An 8,212-nucleotide genomic window follows, 5' to 3' on the forward strand; every position below is an offset into this window, starting at 1 on the left:
GTGGGGGAACTTTAACTAAAACAAGCTTTAGTTAAAGTGCCCTTGCTGCTATTTTGAAGTGTGGGATGCTGTATACACAAGATAGTGTGGATATTTTGATTAGCGCTGTTCCCAAGAGTATTTGCAGATACAAAAGCCTTGTTACCCAGTGCATAAGTGGAAGCTGCTTGGAAGTTTCCTTGGGCTGGTAGTTTGGGTTCATGATTTTAAATTTAGGAAAAAGTCTCAGGAACAGGTACCTGAACAAACTAAAAAGGGCTTTTGGAGTCTGTGGGTGGTTTTGATGCAAAGTAAAAGTTGTCAGACGGAAAACTGTCAGATAACATGACCTGCAAATGTGTCTCTACACTAAACCTGTAATTATTTTCATTTAATTTAATATCTTCTCTTTAATTTGATAGGGTGTAAAGTTTGAGACCACTGAAGCTGGAAGTGTACTGAAATCTCAATGTTGATCTTTCAAGGTGGAGATAAAGGAATAAAATCATAATTGCTGAAGAAGGAAAAATCTGCCATTTGCCATCTGAGTGACTTGAACACCAATTAAAATTAGTGTCCAGTGCATCTCAGGGATAAGATGTGGAGGTAATGTCCTTCATCTGAAAGAAAAATGCTGACTCATGAATGTTGGAATATAGTTTGCCCAGTCAGGGGGATTATATGTTCAACTTTCCAAGAGCATAAGGCCCTGCCTGACTTACATTAAAGGGATCAGATTGTATCTTCCTTTGGCTTTATTATAGAGGTATGATTCAAAGGGACAACAGATCCCAGCATACAGTCCTCCAGTTTAGTCAGTTCTATCATTGGACAGATGATAGAACAGCACCAACAGTGCATGCTGGGAACCATTACACTGTGTGTTGTGCATATTGTAGGAGTTTGCTTTTTCAATCCTAACAGAGAACAAGATACATTTGGATGCAAACAGTGTCAAACTTCTTGTTAACCTTCTCAGAAAAAGTAGATTGGATTGATTCCAAGCCAAGGAAGGGAACAAAACTGAAGCCAAGAAAACAGAGGGTGAGCATGGTATTCTTGGCAAACCTAGTTTTTTGAGTAACTATCTCAAGGAAGCACTAGCTAGGAAAAATGCATCTGCCATCCAATAACCTACTAATTAGGGCTACAAACGGACCTCACATTTGTCCTGAGAGAAATCATTTTATCACAGGATGAAATTCAGATGTCCATGTCTATTGTCCAGAGACAAACCCTAAAAATGTTCACGCAGGAAGTGCCAAGGGTTTGTGCTGCGATATAGCGAAGTGAGTCTGACTGGTTATCCTCGGATTACACCATTGAATCAATGGCAGAAAAGCTGCAGCATGTTCAGCCACTCTCTCAGCCCTGATTGGAAGAACAATGTGTGTACATGCCAGTCCCAGGACTGTTCTGTTCTAGGGCAAACACAGGTACAACTGGTCCTGGGACAAAGGCTACATGTGTTCCTAGACTAGAAGTGATAGGTTCAGGTACTGATCTCCAAGCTAGGAATCAGTTTGCATTTTAGTACTTAGAAGTATGTGGAGCCCTTATACCCCGCTCTAAACTGGAGTGGAAAGACACAATAAAGATTGTAGCATCATAGGAAAGTAGGGCTGCAGGGGATGTCATGAGGCCATCTAGTCCAGCCTCTGTTAAAGGCAGTATCATCCCTGAACAAACATCCCAGTTAAGCGTCTGTCTAACCCGCTCTCAAAAATGTCCAGGGATGGAGATTCCACAACTTGTCTAGGTAGACTTTTCTAGTGCCTATCACCCACATAGTCAGAGGGTGGGTAACTACTGGAACAGGCTACCTAGAGATTTAGTGGCATTTGCGAACTAGTGCATGTCTATGGTTTGACAACTAATGAATTGTCAGTGCTTACGGTATCTTTTATTCCCTTTAAGTCTACCTCACCCTCCACCCTTCTCCATCTACTATTCATTCCCTGGCAGCTTCCAGATATAAAATTAAATGGGAGCCATTTGCAGCTGGGGCTAAGATTTTATTTATTTTTTAGTCTGGCAAAATATGGTACCCCTCTCAGTTGGAGCTACTGAGATACAAATATTAAATAAGGAAGGCAAGGCACAGTGATGAGCTTGCTCCAATCTACATTTAATAGTTGTCATAAGTTTTCTTTGTATATTGTTTAGGAAACTAGTAGAAGTTGACTAACTCCCCGTATTTTCCAAAGGAAAAGATTGTTACCATTGCTTACCAGGGACAGTAATGCTTCAGATCTGCGTGCACATTGCTGTTTCATGGATTGAGCTATGACTGAGACCTCCATGGCAGTTCTAGGACTGTTTCAACCCACAAGATCGGATTATGGTTCTTGATCTGGATATCACCTAAAAGAAGGAAGTGTGGGAATCTGATTTTGGTTCAGACTAGTATAGAGAGAAACTGTGGGACTAAGAGAGGGTAGGGGCTTTGCTCTCACTGAAACTCAGAATTGGGTTCTTAACTCCCTTATGTCTGTTACAAAACCTCTGCTTTGTTCAGATATCAAAAGGAGCCTTCTATAAGTGAAAGGGGATCCAAATTCATTTCTAAAGAATTCTTGAATGTAAAGCAGGTTTTTAAATCAATACAGTGCATCGGCTGCATATCAGCTGAAAGTGCTTTCATTGTATTCGTTCATCAGCAGCAATTCCTCACAGTCAAGGATGATTGTCTTTCCATGACTGACTTATCTGTGGGGCTGATGATAGCTAACAACGTATTTATTAACATGCAAGGAAAGAGAACAGAAAATTTAAAACAAACATATTGGCCATGGGATAATGGCCGGCTGCTCTCAAAGGATGGAAACTGTTGAAAATAGTTCAGGAGAATCCCTTTCTTGACCGCAGCAGTGCGAATCAGGCCAATGTACAGTTACAGGAAGGAATTATAAATTAGGATACAGCACCGTTCCCATTTAATTTGGGAAATAGGCGGTGGTGTTTACATGAATGTCTTTTCTGCTACCTTTTCCTGTTGATTTCCTTGTGGAATTGTTATGACTTTGCCCAAAGTGGATCCAGCTGCATATAAAAGCAAACAATATAAAATCCTTCTCCATGTGACAGGTAAGATCTAAGCCAGGATTTTCAGAAGTGCCCTGTGATGCTGAGTGCCTCAGTTTCTGTGGACCTGATACAGGAAACCTTAAAGGGGTTTAATTGTCAGAGTAGCTGCTCAGCACTTTCTTAAAGCATCCTAGATTGAACGCCCCAAAATCAAACCGGCCAAAATCACAGATCACTTCAGGAAACCTTAGCACCAATCAGCAAACGGAACGATGCTACGAACCGAGACATTCTCCTTGTCTGGGATCTCAAGCAGATAGTATGGTAAGAGTCCAAATAAGTCTGACGGTTGTTCTGTCCCACAGAAGTTGGCCTGTATCACACACCGCAGATAACATGCAACCCACCAAAGGCATTTTCTTTTGGTGGTTGTTTCTGCATAAATAAGTGGAACTGAGCTAAACTCTTGCTATGTGTTCTGCTTTGGGTCAGCAACGTTGTGCCTATCAACTCATCGTCACTATTATCAGGTAATACTGCAGCTTGTTTGTCCAGTCCATTTATCCACCAGTGGGGAAAATGTCAATATGGTATTTCCATATTGCGTAATATAGAATTGTGCATAATATAACAGCTGCCAAAACTAAGTGAACAAGGAGCCATCGTAAAAAATGTGCTAGACCTTGAGGGTCCCAAACTTTGCCATCGCGTGAGATGCACTTGATAAGAGCGTTCCTATCCAGTGTGTAGGCTGCCATTTACAAAGGCACAAAGCATAATTTCCTATTCACTATCTTGCAATATCTGGAAACTGCTACATACCTCGTTGCCTTCCTGCTGGCATCATCTTCTCTCCTCCCTGGTTTTCCTTTGTGGCCTCCTGTTGGTCAGAAAATCTGGGTTGGGAAGGGAGTTGCCACAATCCTGGGCAGTCAGAGCTGCACAAGAGCTCCCTCTGCAGGATGATACTGGGATTAATTTCCTCCAAAATCAAATCAGAGTTGGTGCCTCAGGAAACATGCTGCTAGGAGGGATTTGTTCCCAGGCAAGATATTTAAAAAATTGTGCTTTACTTTAAAGTTGGCAAGCTCCTACGCCAAGCCCAGCGCATGACCAGAAGAGGCAGTGCATTAGTTGGATCCGACTCTCCTAACGTCTATATACATCACGTGCTTTAGTGGGGTTTTTTGGCGCTTTTATTGAATCAGCTATTAGATAAAAGCATCAAAAAGCCCCAATGAAGCACACAATTTATACAGATGCTGCAGAGGCAGTTTGAAGTAATGTGCTGCTGCTTTTGGTAAAGTGTGGGTTTTTTGTGTTGTTCTTTTTTTATGTCTGCAAGCAGCCACAGTGCTTATCACTGCTGAAAATCAGTGTGTTTTCAGGACTTTTATCAGTCTACGGGCTTCCTGATGGCTATACTTAAAAGGCCGTCTAGAAAGTGGAGTTCATATTTTTGTCACTGACTTTTTGTGCCTGTCCAGTTTTACCAGCTGAGTAACTAGCTAGAGATGAGGGTGCCCTGATCACTAGCTAATTCCTAGTTCTCTGTTGTGCCATTTACCTGATGCTTACATTGCTGAGAAAAGACCTTCTGAGTGTTTTGACTTGTCTGTGTGTGTGTGACTGGTTATCAACTCATTTCTTCAGCAGCTGGAGGAGAAAGGGAGATCTTGAATCAAAACATGAGCCATCCTATGGTGAAAAAACAACTTTGTAGTTCAGGAGTTCTTAACCTTTTCAGACTCAAGACACCTCCTGTTAGACTTGAGGCAACTCTCAGAAAATGCCACCTCTTACTTTTCACTTATTTTTTTGACTAGAGAAGACTAATATAGCAATTCCTTTGTTGCCAGGAGCACTGAACACTATGGATTCCTATTTGGGGTTTATCGGGTGAATCGTGTTTGCACACCTAACAGTGCTAGTATTGTGTGGCATCCCGCAGCACTCTTGACAACCCAGTGTGCCACAGGACCCTGTTTGAGAACCACTTGTAGGTGATAGCAACACTGCCCAAAATGCCTTTCCAGGAAAGATCTATGACATGATTGCACAAGTCCATGTATTTTAGACCTTCAAAACATGACCAAAATTATCTCCTTCACATGCTTGGGAAGTGCTGGAGATGTCCTGTATCTTCAGAGGAGAAATCCAGGCATAGTGAGATCAAGTGACTTGCTGAAGATCCCCAACTGAAGCTGTCACAGCATTAGGAACTGGACTCCAAACCCCTTCATCCCAGTCCAGTGCCCTAAACCACAGGCCTATCTGTCTTCTGAGTTTGACAGCTGCCGGAATCAGCTCATTTGTTGGCACTGAGATGCTGTTGCCATTCTAAAGAGAGTGAAAGTATTTGTGCTTGCCAATTTCCAAGGAAGTGGAAAGGTGTTTACATGCACCTACAAATGATTTTTGTAGAGCAATGATTTTCAACTAGGATGCTGAGGCATCCTGGGGTACTTTGTGGTCTTTTCAAGGGTGTTGCAGGGTCCCATGCAACATCAGCGGTATGTCAGCAGTCAGCCAGTATGATTCACAAGATAAGCCCAGAGATTTCAAATAGAAACCCATAATGTTAAAATGTTCTGACCTGTTGCGGTCTTTCTGAGTTCTCTGCAATAGAAAAATTGCTCTATTATTTTTCCATACTGAAAAAAATGAGTGAAAACAAAGAGCTGGCATTTTCTGAGGGGTGCCTTGAGTCTTGTCAGGGGTGTCTTGAGTTTAGGAGCCTAAAAGGCTGAGAATCACTGTTGTAGAGAGATGGAGAGAGGCCCAATTTTCTGAGGATAAGAGTTGGTTGGTAGATAATTGTTTAATTTAAAAAAACAAACTAATTTTGGGATTGGCTGCAAGCTTTTCTACCATGCCAAACCACACGCAACTTTTCTTCTTCATTGTGTCAGATGACAATTTGGCAACATTCCCAGCTGTGAGATGTACAGGCAGTTACACAACTGTTATATATTTCTACCTAGCTGAACTGTATAAATCACTAGCTCTTTCTCTAGTGTGACATGGCCCAAAGGGTGAATTCAGTTTAGCCACATTCTGTTTGCCCAAAATGTAGCTTGCATAAAAGAATGATCATATCAGTTTCTTTCACTAGAGTTTTCCTGGCAAGGATAAGTGAGTAGATTAGGTGCTTGGACTAGTGGCTTTGCATGCTGCTGATTGGCACAGATAATTGGCTTTTTTTTTTCTTGCCTCCATTCACATCATCTAAAACAGGGGGATCAAACTTGCCTTGTGTCCTAGGCCAGCTCTGGACCCACAGGGCTTCTTGTGGGTTGGATTTGGACTGGGGCATGAGAAAGCTGCCACAGTGGCAGCAGCCTCGGCTCCGGACTGAACCACATAGCAGCAGTAGCAGCAGCAGCTCCAGCTTTGATTTAGAGCACACGGCAGTGATTTTAGTGCCTTCTCAGTGATGAACCCAGAGCTGTTGTAGTGGCACCGTTGACTCTAACTTCAGCACAGGGCATGCTGAGGGGTCCAGTGGCCAGGGAAGTAAAGCTGTAGCAGTGGTGACCAGCAAAGCAGCCGCTGGTCACCCAGGGCTGTGCCAGTCCTTGTTTGCCTTCTTGATTACCATTCTTCAACAGGCCGTTCTTCCTGGCCACATCGGTAGTCCGCCAGCTGGACAGAACAGCTTCGTAGGTGGAACCTGGCCCATGGGCTGTTTGTTTGACACCGCTGATCTAGAAAGACCTGCTAATCTTATGTTTGCAGAAGTTGTCACTCCTTACCTGGTGCCAGGAGACCAGTCCTTTTAGATCATTCCGCTCTTCTGATCCCTCTGTCTAGTATTGCCTGTCCATTCAGTTTCCATGAGAAGTGTGGGTTAGTTAAGTTAGATGCATCTCAGCTGCTGTTATATTCTGGGCAAGAGAGACAGCACACATTTAGCCTTCTTGCTTGTGTTTCTCTAAAGGAGTAATTGATTGTGGGTGTATGTCCCTAGGGTGACTGACATAGCCATGGCCTCTGTAATCAGCTAGCTCACCTTGCAGACACTATTCATTTCTCTTCATCTTCATTAAACATGGTTAGAATTAACTTCAAAAGGATTTTTTTTCCCTGCTGCAGTGACCCTTGCTGAACCTGCCGTCTGGAGCATGTCCAACAACTGCTGGCCTGATTAACTCAATATTTCTCTGGATAATAATCATAAGAAATAGTTGTTATCTTGCATTACAGTAACTCCAGGAGGCCTCAAATGAGATTGGGGTCCAAGTCACAAGATATTCAAGTTCAGTTCTCAGCTCTACCAGAGGCCTGTTGCATGGTGACTTGAGACAAGCCATTTAATCTTCTTATGCCCAAGATCTCCATGTGTAAAATGTGCATAATAAGACTACCTTCCCTCTATCTTTAATTGGCCTCTCTTTTTTTAAGACTGTAAGCTCTTCAAAAGAAGGGGACTACCTTTAGTATGTTTCTGGCAGGTGTTTAGTTCAGTGGGAGCCACATATGGATTGGGGCCACTGATGGTGGTTCTTTCAACTCTGTTGTCCATTTAAACTAAAACGTTTTGGGGGCAGAGACTGCCTGTCCCTAGGGGTATGCAAAGTACCTAGCAAAAATGGGACTCGATCCTGATTGACGTCAATCGTGCTTGGCACAGTCCAGGGTGAAAAATGGTCCTTTTTCCAAAGAATATCCATAACAAAGGATGAGAGAGTAGTGATTATTTGTTGTTTGTATTCCAACAGTGCTGACAGTGTTTTAGCTACTGTACACATGTACCAGAGGGCACAACCCCTTTCCATTTACTAGCAGAACAAAATACTTATGAGAAGAAGAAATGAATGTGCTTCTCTATGGCAGTTTTCATGAGAATGGCATCTCAAAGTACTTTACAAAGCGATGAGAGAGAGAGATAATACAATGGCTGGGTGAGTACTTACGTATTCAGCAAGTTTTGTTGTCACCTTGGACCTTAGAAGCTATTTTATTGAGAGAAATCAGTCGCATTTCAAAGGGTGTCCTTGTTTTCTTTCCTAAAAATGTTATGTAGATATTAACTATTGTGTGGAAGGCTACCAGGGAGGAGAACTTCAAAAGTTCAGAAGGGACTTCAAAAAGAAGCATGATGAAGAGTGACTGGGAGAAGGAGGTAATGTATTGAACTCTGGATGCATGTTGGAATTTGCTTTTGTTCCTCTGACTGAATCTGTGATCTGACATTGCATAACCC

The 8,212-nt window shown here is 42.5% G+C and overlaps 1 long non-coding RNA gene across 1 annotated transcript; it reads left to right on the forward strand.

Moving 5' to 3' along the window:
- Nucleotides 1-606: 606 nt before the first annotated feature.
- Nucleotides 607-7,904, forward strand: LOC109291982. The gene is made up of 4 exons (XR_002096009.1): nucleotides 607-745; nucleotides 906-1,023; nucleotides 3,372-3,536; nucleotides 7,728-7,904. It is a non-coding gene; the product is annotated as an uncharacterized LOC109291982 (long non-coding RNA).
- Nucleotides 7,905-8,212: the final 308 nt, after the last annotated feature.

This window comes from Gavialis gangeticus, unplaced genomic scaffold (genome assembly GCF_001723915.1).
Source record: "Gavialis gangeticus isolate Ggan-Ray unplaced genomic scaffold, GavGan_comp1, whole genome shotgun sequence".
Taxonomy (NCBI): Eukaryota; Metazoa; Chordata; order Crocodylia; family Gavialidae; genus Gavialis; species Gavialis gangeticus.